General features: G+C 42.9%; 1 protein-coding gene across 3 annotated transcripts in view; it reads left to right on the top strand.

The window, feature by feature from the left end:
* Nucleotides 1-13,961, top strand: part of grik2 (glutamate receptor, ionotropic, kainate 2) — a 322,650-nt gene that overhangs the window by 69,322 nt on the left and 239,367 nt on the right. The gene's annotated exons all lie outside the window — the stretch shown is intronic.

Raw genomic sequence — 13,961 nt, 5'->3', positions numbered from 1 at the left:
ACACATGGTAACATCGTATATGATATATAACATTATCCACTGCTCTATTCATTGATTTCTCGCCGGCTTCGTTGTAAACAAATGCACATGGCCAGGAGGAGGGTTAGCAACACAGAAGAAAAGCGACCAGACTTGCATAGTTTCTCTTTAAAAACGTAATGCATCATAATCTATTTAACATGACCCACTCCAGAAGTAAACAATGCAACTCTTCAGTAAAGGTCTATGCGTTTTTTTTAATCCATCACTCGACAAAAATCGTTACGCACAGACGCCTTATGCATTTTTATTTTCTGTTACAAACTTCGGAAAGGGAGAAAACTCATGAATGGACACATCAAAATGTAAACAGCAAAACGTGATCACAGACCTCGATCACATCGCGTGATCATGCAAAAATGCAAAAAGATCAATCTAAGGATTTTAGGAATCGATATCAGATCTTTCAATTGAAGACCGATATGAATCAGAAAATCGCTCTGCATGACATTGGGGTTTTGTTTGCCGGGTCGGATGTAGCTGTTGGTCATGGACGTGAGTCTGAGACTGATGACAACAGGTTTCTGTAGCAGTTTAATACTGAGCGAGCTGAGCTCATCGATCGACTCCGCCCATGTGTGCAGCATTGTACTCTGTGACTGGTGCGGGACCAGGGATCGATGCCTCCGACCGGCTCACATCCTGTAGTCTCACCACCTCAGCACTGTGTTTTCCCGTCCTCGTGTCCATCCACTTCACATTGACAGCCGGGGCCATCCGTCTTGTTGAGCCTCTGTCCGGCTTTATTGGTGAGGATGTTCACATCCTGACGTGGTGACAGGCGGAGGAGGAAGTGGCAGAGAGAGAGGTGGTGGCCCCGGACCTCAGAGTCACTCTCTCTCTGTCTAAAGAAGAAACACACACAGACACACACAGAAAATAAAATAATGCAGGGTAGGTGTGAGGCTCTGACCGTCCATCCCCAGCAGGTGGTAGACACCTTCTTCAGGTGTGACTGCAGCAGAAATCACACCTGAAAGAGACGTGGAGGTGGCAATTCACTTTCAGTCACTTTACACAAACATACACTGTCTTTCTCACTCACTCACACACAAACAAAGCACGCCGTTATAACACAAACTAGATGTACTGTGCACAGAAACAACATTTGAGCCACGATGAGGATGTGTTTACACAAAACACACACAAAAACTGGTATATTTAAAAACTTTTGAAAATAAAAAAAACACTTCCTCTTCTTCAGACGGATCCTGCTGCTGCTGCTGTCACATCCTCTTCATCGAATCCCTCCGGCTCTGAACTTGTGAACTCGTGTCATCTTCGTCACTGTTTTTTAAAACCGCTTCAACATCTTGTGCCTCATAATTTTTCAGTTTTAATTTTCCATTCCTCTCTCTCTGATGCCGACTGAATGACAGTTACAGCGTTTCTAAGGTGGTGGGTCGGTGTTTAGCGTCCACTGTTAAACACACATGCACACACACACACAAAAAAGACAAACACATGCACGATGAGGCAGATGGTGCATGTGTGTCGAGTTTTCTTCCTCTTTTTGCCGTTGTGAGTCATGTAGGATCTCACCAGAATATGAGTCGACAGATTGTGGCAACGATAATAAAACCAAGATAAAAATAGAGACTTCAAGAAAAGAGTTCATAAATTCAAACTGGTCTAAATTTAGGAGGTCATTTGGATTCACAAATAACTCAACTCACTGTTCTCAGTTGACATATAATTGAAAACACAATATGGTCAAGAGCAGTATCACAAAGCTACGGTGGCCCTGAAGTGCAATCAGAAAACAAAACGGCAAATCATTAAATAAAACAGAAAACACAACAACAAATCGTTGCTGCATTTTTTAAAAATAAATGTGGGATGACCTTTCGTAATCTTTTTGGATAGTTTTGCAGTTTGTAGTTTGCAAACATGATTGACACACAGCGTGAGGTCGATCACTTTTCCAGTCGTCAGGCAGTTTCAGTGTCAGTGTGCAACAGCCTGAGAGGTAAGGTAGTCATAAACGCCTTTTGTCATTTTGTTTAAATGACAAGTAATTTCCTTGGGGGATTAACAATTGGTCCTATATTAATGGATACTTCAAATATTTTGTGTATATATTTAGTGATATAATTATGTTTTGACTATATTTGATTCTATACATATATAGTGTTGTGACATTAATTAACGCATAATAATTGCGTACCAAGAAAGTCTATAATAGTGACATCCCTACTTTCTACAATTCATATTCTCCAGATGTAAAAGAACATATTTGTTTGATACATGAGTCAACATTTATCACATTGTCATCATTAGAAAGTCACACTGAAATCACAAAGGGCCCCGGACCGGATCCCTGTGGTGCACCCAGACTCATCTGATGATGCAAACAGGAAGTGAAACAGGCTGAACAGACCTGGTTGAGTCAGATTTTCTGCGCATACTTGATAAAGTGTGTGAGAAAATGAGATGATTTATCCTTTACTACCTTCATCATATAGTAACACCGGCCTGACAGCTCCACACTAACTTTGTGAGTGTGATAGTCTTTCCTGTGTGTGTGTGTGAGTGTTGTCACATGAGTGTAAACAGATCAGGGGTTTTGGTGCACACAGACTGAGTGCTGAGTGAAGCTGCCTGTGTTTGTGCTTTTACCTCAGGTTCAGTAACTGTCTTTTAGTTTTGTTTGATTCACAGACGATTAGTCAGCACTTTCTGGTGAGACAGTTTACTTTAGTTTAAAGCTTTGTTTCTCTCTGAAGCTGCTTCTTATTGTTTTTTCTCTCTCTCTTTTTTTTGGTAAAAGTAAATAACCTCACATAAATCACTGTGTGATCCTTGGTTTGGGGACTGGGCTGGGTGGGCGGGCAGAAAGCTCTGTGTACTTTTATACTGTGCTTCAGTTCCCTCACACAGGAGCAAAACACCTGTTCAGATTTTGTCTCTTTACCTTTAACTTGGCTCGACCTCAGGGGTCAATTTGAAATTTGTTCATTTAGTAAAATGTTTTTATTGATAGAAAATGAAACAGGAATTTACCGTTTTAGTTCAGATTGTTTTTTTTTGTGTTTTTGTTGTTGCTTTTGTTGTAGGTAGAAATGCTAAAGAGGAAGTGACTGTGCGTGATTGTTGTCAATCAGGAGTTTGTTGTATTTTAACAGCAGGCTCTGTTTCTGTTTCTCCAGTGTTTGTGTGTCATTCACAACTTCAGAGTATGTTCAATGTTGTAGAATTAAGAAAAGAAGATCAGGTCAGATATTATTGCTGCAACATTTCTAATGTCCACATGTAAACATACATGATAGCCTTTGTTTAAAGTGATGACCGTGCAGGATCGATTTGTAAAGACAATCCTCCTCAGGATCAGGTGGGACTGCAGCAACAAAACCTCCCATCCCATCCACACTGATACGGATGCAGCTTTTTTTGTCTCTACACAGGAATTGATTCTTTTAATAACCAACATCCAGGAGTGGACGTTTATGTTTAGTCATTTCACTGCTGCCTCTGGGCCGCTGCAGTTACAACCCCGTTTGTCTTCTAGAAAAGATAACGGAGGAAATCTAGAAATGCAGCCGTGTGTTTTGCTTTGTTGTTTTTTTTTTCTTTTTTTGCATATTTGATAACTAAACCATGTCCAATTGTCTTCTGTTGTGTTTTGCTGTGTGTGTGTGTGTGAGTTGTATCTGATTCACCGAGCAGAGAGGAGACGAGGCTGAAACCTCAGCGTCCCACAAACCCCCAGTGGTGAAAATCACTTAGATGAGCTTGTTTTTCCTGGATATTAAGTATTGAAGACAATTACATTCTTCACTCAACCTTCATCACCCTCCTCCTCCCCCTCTTCCTCCTCCCTCCCTCCTCTCCACATGCTCTTTGTTTTCCTCTCCTTCCCTCTGTTGTTTTGTGTCAGAGAGGAGAATCACATGGCTGTTCCTCTGCTAAAGGAACTGTTTAACTCAACAAGAACAAAGAGCGGCGTGTCTTGTCTGAGTTGTATCACACCACTCTGATGTCGATTATTTTTACCTCCTCTATTTATAATCTTTCCTCTGTCCTACATATGTCTTCGACGGCTCTCTGGGGACGGCTTTGTCACTAAGAAGTCTGCCTGCTCTCCTTCTGTCTACACCTTTATGATGAGGTCCATGAACGCCACGCCCAAAGGGTTAAAACAAACTCCGCTCCTTCTTCCATAGGTTTTTAATGTTAGTTAGTTTTAGGGATGCTCGTTTTTAACACAAAACACAGGGATAGGATGGTTGGCCTCATTTGCTTTTATGTATTTTTTACTATAAATGTGGGCTGTGGCTGCACATGCAAAGCAATGTAACCCCTGGCAACCATAGTGTAATACCATAGTGCTGTGATTTGTCTGAGCGAAGTTCTTCTTTCTTTCTTTCTTTCTTTCTTTCTTTCTTTCTTTCTTTCTTTCTTTCTTTCTTTCTTTCTTTCTTTCTTTCTTTCTTTCGTTCGTTCGTTCGTTCGTTCGTTCGTTCGTTCGTTCGTTCAGTATTTGAGTGGGTGAAACTGAGTCAATTACTGAACTTATGGATGACAATAACAACAAAAAGAAGCAACAATGACAGTATAGTAGTAATAATAAAACTATCTAATACTGTAATTATTATTATTACGTGTCCAGAAACCAGACGATCGGTGGTTCGATCCCCTCCTCCAGTCCACATGTCCTTGGCCTTGGTATAAATTGCTCTGGATGTGTCATCGGTGTGTGAATGAGTGTGAAAGTGTCAGACAGCATGTGAAATGTAGATAGAGGAGCTGTATGGGTGAAAGGGTGAGAGTGATCGTAGTGTAGAGGAGACCGGGGATGGTTGGAAGGTTTTTGACAAAAAAAAAACAAAAAAAAACTTGACATTGAAAGCTTTTTATTCCACACTAACTAACATAATTGGTGTGTGGGTGAAGGTGTGTAGGTGTATGTGTACATTAGGGTCTTAAAAAATCTTGAAAGCATTGACTTTATGAATTTGGAAATAATACCTTAAAAGGACTTGAAAAAGTCTTGAATTTTAATATCTGCGTCTTAAAAATTATGCTGTATTTAACTTCTCGTCAAAAGTTTCATTTGTCATTTGATCAAATAACGTAAATAAAAAGTGGCAAAACCAATAATTACGAACACAACGCAGCCCCGGGGGAAAACGCTCCGAACACGTCACTGAAAACCTTGCGCTACAGAACTCAAGAGCTACTGCCGAGTGAGGCAAATTTTTAAGTGGCAAGGTGAATTTGATCAGCCCACAAGCCACTGTAGTGGGTTAAAAATGAATGCTGTGAAATTCAAGTATTTCATTTTTCTTTGCCGGTAGGGCTGTGAAATAGGCATTCATTTTTGATATAAATGGTCTTAAAAAGGTCTTAAAAAGACTTGAATTTAACTTGAAGGAACCCGTAGGAAACCTGCAGAATCAGATGATTCATAACTTGTTCCTGATTGGAGAAATTGAAAGTGTTACAACTGAGCCATGTTACAACCATCCCCGGTCTCCACAGTGAAACCGTTATTATAAACGCTGCTAATAAATCAACTTTAAAAAGTTTGTAAAACAACACGGAAATGAACAAAGTGTGCGTAGCCGCCTTCTTCTCCGATGTTGAGGCACACACACCCTCAGACGTGTGTGAAGCTCGGCCCTGCGGTGTGAGGGGATAATATCCGAGGCTGTTGGCTGCTTCCTTTGTGTTGGAGTGGTGGGGGGGGGGGCAGCGTTCAGCCGGTGGTGGCTTGGTCCCTGCGCTCCGTATCGCTCCATTGTTAAACCTCCTTCTCCCGTAACCCGGTATAATCTCTCGCTGCCGCCCGTACACCTGCTCCCACGTGGAGCCGCTGCTCCGGCGCCGGCGCCTGCAGGCTTGGCTGCCTCTGATTGCTCTACCTGTGGATATTCATGCCACACATTCTCCTCACACTCAGCCGGCTGCAGCGACTACAGCTCACAGAGGAAGTGTGAAATATTCCCACCATATTCCCACCTCTAGCAACATAACGTTTACGCGCCGCCGTGTGTTGCTACAGCTCCACTCGTGCTCTGAAGTGTAAGTGTGTGTGTGTGTGTGTGTGACAAAAGTGTTAATTTGCCTATTAAGAAATAGACTGTGTGTGTTTGTGTGTGTGTGTGAATGGAAGCAGAAGAGGTTGGAGTGTGTGTGTGGTTTTGGGTCCATCCATGTGGGGGTGTAATGGAAAGCAGTAGTGGAGTGTGTGTGTGTGTGTGTGTGTGTGTGTGTGTGTGTGTAGGAACGCAGCGTTGGACCCCAGCAGGTGTTGTTGTTGTCGGTTGCTCATGTGGGAGGCAGAGCTGGTCCTGGATCAGTGCCACGATCAGGCTCAACTGCTGAACTGCAGCGTGTGGGAGGATCATCATGTCATCCAGACTGCTTCAACCCGGGCTGCTTTCAGCGCTGCTCGGCTCCCTGTCAGCCAGGTGGAAGAGCTTCTCCTGTCATTATTGATGCATTTATGGGGGGGTAACTGGATGTGGTGCAGGACAAAGTGAAGAGACAGATGATGAGATAAAACACAGAAGGTGAAGTTACTGCAGCTCTGTGACCTCATAATAATAATAATAAATAATAATAATAATTATTGCAATAATAATAATAATTCTTGCAATAATAATAACTCATGCAGGTCTCATGGTTGGGGCTCCCACTGAAGTCAAGTCCTCCATGCTTCATGGTGGAATATGATGAGTATGATGCTATTTAGATATTTTGTGATCAATTGTTTATTGTTCTTTTGCATGTTAATAGAGACAGTCATACAGTCATTATGTGTCCAGGGTGACCCAATACAAATTACAATGGCAGCTGTATCAGCCCCAACCCAGGTAGTACTGTATGCCCAAGACAAGGTAGAACTTACAAGCCTACACAATGACAACAATTAAAGCAACAGGAAATGTGAACATTTGCTTTGCAAGTCTATTTACAGTGTGCACCCCTACATTTTTTTGCTTGCACTCCTAAAATTTTAATTGATGGGCCACTGTGCTCCTTGTAAAAAAAGTTAGTCTGGAACTCTGATATAACTCTGATAAAACATCTTATAGTGATTATTTTTGCAGATGTTGCCCGTTCATTTGGGACTGAAAGTTTTCTTTTCCCCAAAAAGACAAACAGACAAAAATGGTGATGTGATTTTCTGGGTTTTTACCAAACACACATTTCTTCACGCCTGGAGAATATGGTTTTCTTTTATGTCTGGGTGGTTTCTGTAGGACCAGTTACAGTGCTAACTACTGTAACAATGCTCCTTCATAAAAAGAATCCTCCTATAATCTGCACATTGCCCTCGGCCATATTGCACTTTCTATTATGTTTCAGTGAACTGTGCAGCCGTAGCTGTTGTGACAGAATAGTTAGATGGATGGGAGAGTCAGAGAATCAAAGGAATCACATCGGTGACTCTTGGTTTTGATTTGTGTGATCAGAGCATTAAAGCTTTACCTTTATGTGTTTAAACACAACACCACTCTGACTGATCCACCCTGTATGTAAATGTGTAGAAACTATTTATACATCTACTCTGATACTATTCCTACATATACATTCAGGTCACATTTAGTGTCTCATGGCCTTACGTGTTGTATAATGCTATTTATTTTCCAGCTGTTGAGGTTATACAGGTTAATTTGTGAGTGTGTATAAAGCTCTTAAGAGTAAAATATGCATGAATCAGAAACAAAGTGAATCCACCACTGACCCTGCAGCCCCACTATCATAGCAGTGTTTCGCTCTGATTGGATGTTGTGTTACTGTATACTAATAAGCAGGGGAGTAATGCAATAGATAAAAACATCAGCCTGCCTGCTTTTACTCCATTACAAACCTTGTAACTACTATTGAACAGGATCACAGGGCTGTGGGTCGTTTGCAGTTGCAGATCCAGACTACTTGTCAAATTGTTGATTTTTCATGATTAGTTGTTGTAGAGTTGTCGGAGCATTGTGAATTTTTTTATGATGGTTTAAATCAAAATGAAACGATCAGCTCTCATTGGACAAAAAGCTTGGTACAACACATCATGGGAAACTCAATTACAGCTCTAATAAGCAGAAGGAGAAATTAAATGAGACTTATGAATCTGCTGCCTCGGTGTGTAATCTGTGAGGATGAAGAGATCCGCTGTAGTGCAGTCATATTTCCTGTCAGTGTGTATATATTTAAGCTGTGCTTTTGAACTTTTTTTTCTGCTATAATGTTATGTAACGCAGTGGCAACTATATCTGTTGGCCACGTTTGCCAGCCAGAGCTGCAGGTGCTGTCGAAAGGTGCCCACGATAGAGAGAAAGAGCTGCCAGAGGCTCGACGCAGAGCGAGCAGGGCAACGCTTCAGCTGCAGAAACAACCTCGTCTCCTGGAAATAAAGTTGAAGTTTAGAGAGGAAAAACAATCAGTGTTTGGATTATGTTCTGTTTATTCTTCAAGGTGGAATATACTGTATACCTGTAGGTGGGAGACGTGGTTTACATCCTCGCTTGTTTGTCCAAGAAAGATTCACACTAGGGCTCCAGACTCACTTTCTTACTAGGAGCACCGTGGCCCATAGATTAAAATTTTTGGAGCACAAGCAGAAAATTTAGGGACTCACACTGAAAATCACAGGACATGTCTGTTCTGATGATACAAGTCAGTGGTCCCAAAATGTGTGTTTCTCTTCTATAATACACATTCTACATCTCGAAGGCGACGTCTTTCCACATACAGACTTCCTTCACCTTTGAAATGGGGCAGAGTGGGAAAACGGTATGGGAATGGGAAAGAGTAGGAGACACAGGCCGATGGGTAACCGGGATCTGACACAACCCCGGAAGGAGAAGCAGGTCGGATGTGCACAAGAAAACAAGCACGTCACACTTTTTGCAAATCGCTATGGCGTTGCTGTACGTTGCGTTACGCCCCAAATGCACACATACTTTAACCAAGGCGTTTAAGGCCTGCTTGTCCCTTAGATAGACAGGGAAAACCTTGGCTGTGGAATTAATTGTCTCACACATAATCTGTTCTTTTTGATTGGCTGAAATGACAGGTCGGTTCGATTCTGATAATCCTGATAATCAATCAATCTTTATTGCAGACACAATAACTGGTCCATATCAACAAAAAATATGAGATTAAAAAAGGAGACAAACAGAAAGAGAGAGAGAAACAAATCACTCCACATAATTCAGATAATTCTGATAATACGCAAATTGGCCGATCCCGAATTCACACGTGTTGCATCTCACACTGTTCCAGGACTAAACCAAGACCAAGACCAATATTGTGAGAGATACAGTACAATCTACCACACAAATATGTACGACTATATACTTGCATGTGTTTCATGCTGATGGTTTATTAATGTGTGACTGAATTTAATTAGTGTGGGTGTGGAGGGAGAGCGTTTGTGGCCTTGATGATCTAAATACTGTGTGATCATTGTGTAAACATCAAGGCTACATGTAGGACACTTCCTCAGACACTGTGTCTCTGTGATGGATCTGAGTCAGTGCGACTCCAAGTGAATTAGTGCTGTATCACTATCACAAACACTCCATAAAGCACCACTATCATCATCACTATTATTATCAGCTCCCAGAAATTAATGGCTGCAAACATGTGCAACACACACGAACACACAGACACAGTTGCAGGGCATCTGGCTGTGTGTCTGGGCGAACAGCAGCCTGAGATACGAGGCAACAACATCCTCTAAATGCGTAGTAATGTTAGAAATAAATAAGCTGCATTATGCATAAAAGGGAAAAACGATTGCCTGCTTTTAAAAGCCTGTGCAAAGTGTTTCTGTCGACGCTCATTTGTCTTGCCTTTTTGGATATTTGGTCAGAAGCAGCTCAAGAAGAAAAAGAAAACGCTGTGTTTTCTCTCTCCGTCTGATGCAGACGTGGACATTAATGCTTTTTTAAAGCTTCGGCTTGCCACGAAAAAATATTACCTTTGATTGCTGATTGAATTTTCACTTCTCGTGGCCTTATTTCATGGGTTTTTTTTATGCGTTTTTGTGCGCTTCATGGTGTGTGAGTGTGACTGTGCCTCCATGTGAGTGTCTTTTTATGTTTTTAAAGGAGTCTGCAGGCAGAAGGCTGAGCAGGCTGCCTCTCTCTGCCTCTCTCTGCCTTCGGCTGTGATTGTCAGGGTTAGTTAAAGGCAGAGGGCCCGCATGTTCCCGTGGCTTTAAGGACAGTGTGATCTGGTGGCAGAGAGATGAAAAGAGAGAGGTAACTCATCCACCCATCGGAGGGGATTTTCCCTTCAAGGGCCTCATCACGATCTCTCCAAATGAAACCATTATCTCAACATTTATGCCTCAGGCACTAGCTCTACTGCACTATTTTACGCGTTCTTTTCTTTCTCTTTCTCTCTCTCTCTCTGTCTTTTCTTTTTTTTTGACACTGCATGTTCACACCACATCCTCTCACTCCACTGAACTTTTCCCTTTTCCTCTCGTTGGAGCAGTATTTTGCAGAACGTGAAGGGAAGATGAAAGATGGAAGGTGACAGCAGCAGAGAGATGGTGGAAATGGAGAAGAGGGTAAGGGGGAGGGAGGTGTCAGGAGAGTAGAAACCAGCAGGGAGGGACGTGTCAGAGATGGAGGGGATGGCAGCACTGTGAGTGTGTATATGTATATATATATATGTGTGTGACTGGATGTGACTCGTAATTCATCCAGGGGAAAGCTGAGATTTGGTTTTCTTGTCATAACAGATGCCTCCGTCGGCCCGGAGGGAGAGCTGTTCTCCACCTGCTGTGATTCAGTTTGAAATGTCTCTTAATGTATTAGTTGGCCATAATGGATCCCATGGCTCATACCTGCAGACATGCCTGCTCTTTTATATCCGTTCACACGCCACAGCCACCTCTCATCTCCAAAGGAGGGATGTGGAGGTGGCGACGGAAAGAGAGAGAGAGAGAGAGAGTGCGGTGATCTCGGCAGTAACAGTGAATAATGGCGCGGCCGCAGGACTGAAACAAATCACCTGTAGATGATTCTATTATGTGCGGTCACAGAGGAGCTGTTTGGTGCGAGCGGCTCGGAGGCGGCTCACTCAGGACGTTACCGATGAAACGAGGATTTAATTATGTTTATTATTATTGTGTGATAGACATCTGCGCAGAGGAAAGGAGATTTTCCACGGAGGAATGATCTCGTGGCGTCCTGGTGGGACCACTCCTCCACTTCCTCCACCCACACACATCTGAAGGAAGGTGGTCCCAAACAACCTGGATCCTTATCTGATGGTTTTAATAATCTAAAAAGTGATGTTTAAAGCTGGCCTGTGGAGTTTATACATATAAAACAATGTCCGTTACATTGCAGCCACTGCCAAACGACTTATTAGGATGATCATTGAACGCATCTCCACCACACAACAGTCCCTGGTTTACCCAGGAGCGCAATTGCCTCTGAGGAGCGACTTTCCCGCGCTGTCGCACAGGGAATTACGCATGCAACGCAACACGTTCGGATTTGACGTAGGGTTTAGAGCGCTGGTAAACAGAAGAGAAGAAGAACATGTTATCTTATTTTTGTCTAGTCTGATATGCAGCCGGTGGAAGCACTGACACTGCAGCCACCGGAGCGGAGGAGACCCGACGGCGGATTCTATCCCGCCCCCCTCCCCCCCGACACGCACCGCACCGTAACTGGAGAGATCCGCCCGGTGAGCGCGTTCAGAGTCGACCACCGTACCCCCCCTCTCGCTGACCTCCGCGGTCCTGGACCGCACAGGTACCAGGAGACCAAGACCCCCTGTCATGTCGGTCCTCCACCCTCTCTGATCCGCCGCTAGTTGCCAGAGCCCCGCGGAGCCGAGTCTCTCCCTCCTCTCCCACACTTCAGCACCTGTCCTGCAGCTTGGCTCGCTCCAACGTCCTTTACTTTTGAAGTAGCTATAACTAATAATAATGCAACGTATAGCCTAACTATACACGCGTATGAGTGATCAGAACAGTAAATTGTTTACACTACTTTTAAAAGGAGTAAAGTCATTTACGAGGAGCGAGCCGAGCCGACACGGTGCAGCCCAGGACAGGTGCTGAAGTGCGGATGAGAGGAGGACAGACCGGGCAGGAGCAATACAGAGGCGTCTCGTCAGTCCTCGGCCGTCTTTAATGTCCCGAGACACCTCTTTCAATCCGTTTAAGGTTATTTGTTTGTGTTTAGGGAGGCTATATTTGCTTAGAATATTTTTTGGCAACCAGAAAAGCAATGTTGGACCCGGCGTGGCGGCGCCATCACACTCGCTCGCAAAAAAAAAAGACAAGAAAAAAGGAAAGAAAAAAACGCACTTACACACATTTTGGAGGAGGGAAGCGCGTCACAGCATCATTTTTATTAAATCATAGTTTTCTCTAAATTAAGACAGTGTGCGGGACTATTTTTCACCCAGCCCCCCCCCCAAAATGTAGGCCTATGTATAAAAATATGAAAATAAATTGCGTGTAGGCCTAGATATCGTTTAGGGATTTTTTTTTTTTTTTTTTTACTAAACGTTTACAGTTTCATTCCGTGTAAACGTTTACACATGTATAAGGTCACACCCCTAAATAAATGCCAAAGCTGAATGACCACAACTTTTTTTTCTCTTCCTACTTCGCCAGTCACCTGGTTGCCTGGTTACCTGCACTTACCGTTCGGGGAGGGAGGGAGGGAAGGGGGGGGTTCAACGTCATCGAACGGCGCAGGCTGACTGTTGCAGTAGCCTACTCGAAAAAAAACACGGCTGATGGCTCGTAATGAGCAAAGCTCCACAGGGCAGCTTTAATTAAGGCCTTAAATGGTTTAATTTAACAGTGTTTATATGATTAATATTTATAGATATTGGGGGGAAAAAGAAAAGCGGAAAAAACATAAAAGCAAAAACCAATTAATTACACTACAATCCCACCATCACCCCCCACAACTCTACTCCCACTACACATCCCCATGGGACCAAGACAAACAGAAATAAGGGCTAAATGAGGAATAGATTTAAAATGATTTACAAATAAGCTCAAATGAAAGACTGAATGAGCTATTCTCATCCTTATTTATGTTTTATGTAATAATAAAAAGTCTTATTTTTGAGTAATTTTTAAATAAACATTATGGGCTAATTCCACTGAGAACAAAGTCTACTGTTAAAAAGACCAGTTTTCTCTAAGTTTAAAGGGATAGTTCAACATTTTGGCAAATTGGCCCATTACCATAATCCCTATAGTCTTAGCAGTAGGTTTGTTACCTTTAATTGTCGGTGCAAGCTGTTTTTAGAACGGCGAAGCAGAGCCGTGAGCTGCTCAGAGCTACGCTACGGAGGCTCATGGGATTTCTTGGTTTCCCTCATCAAACTCATCAAATACACAATCCAACGACTCCATTGAAATAAAATTAAAGTCACAACAGGGCCAAGTGCAGTGTCCAGGGGAGGAGCTGTATTTAGAGCAGCTTGTTGAAACAGGAGCAGTGTTTGGTCAAAGAAACTTGACTTACACAGCAGTATTATATTTTTTCAGTTCTTGTCGTCTTTTCTGAACTCTAATCATCTTGTTTTTGTTCATGAAGCTCGGCCGTGGCAGCAGCAGATCAGAAAACTTGTCATACGAGGCGGTTTGTAAAGTCTTGGTTCTGCTTGATGTTTCAATTGGAGCAAGTTCATCTTCCCGCTGCATCCATCACTCATCCATCCGTCATCCATCATCCATTAGCCATGTCTCAGAAAACCTGTTGGGATGTGGGAGATGAAGCGGCAGACAAAGGCAGATTCCACGAAGCCGACCCGGCCGTGACCTTGAGGCTGCGTTGTGATTTCATTACAGGGGAAGTTGAGACAAAAGAGGCGAGACATGTGAGGAGCAGAGAGAGAGAGAGAGAGAAGTACTAAATGGGAAGTGCACTGAAACATGATGATTTCATTGTGCTGGCGCTTAGCGAGTTGGTGTAACAACAGTA

The sequence above is a fragment of the Trachurus japonicus genome, chromosome 16 (assembly GCF_045865225.1).
Source record: "Trachurus japonicus isolate A0001 chromosome 16, Traja_1.0".
NCBI lineage: Eukaryota > Metazoa > Chordata > Actinopteri > Carangiformes > Carangidae > Trachurus > Trachurus japonicus.
This window is presented reverse-complemented; position numbering and strand designations above follow the sequence as displayed.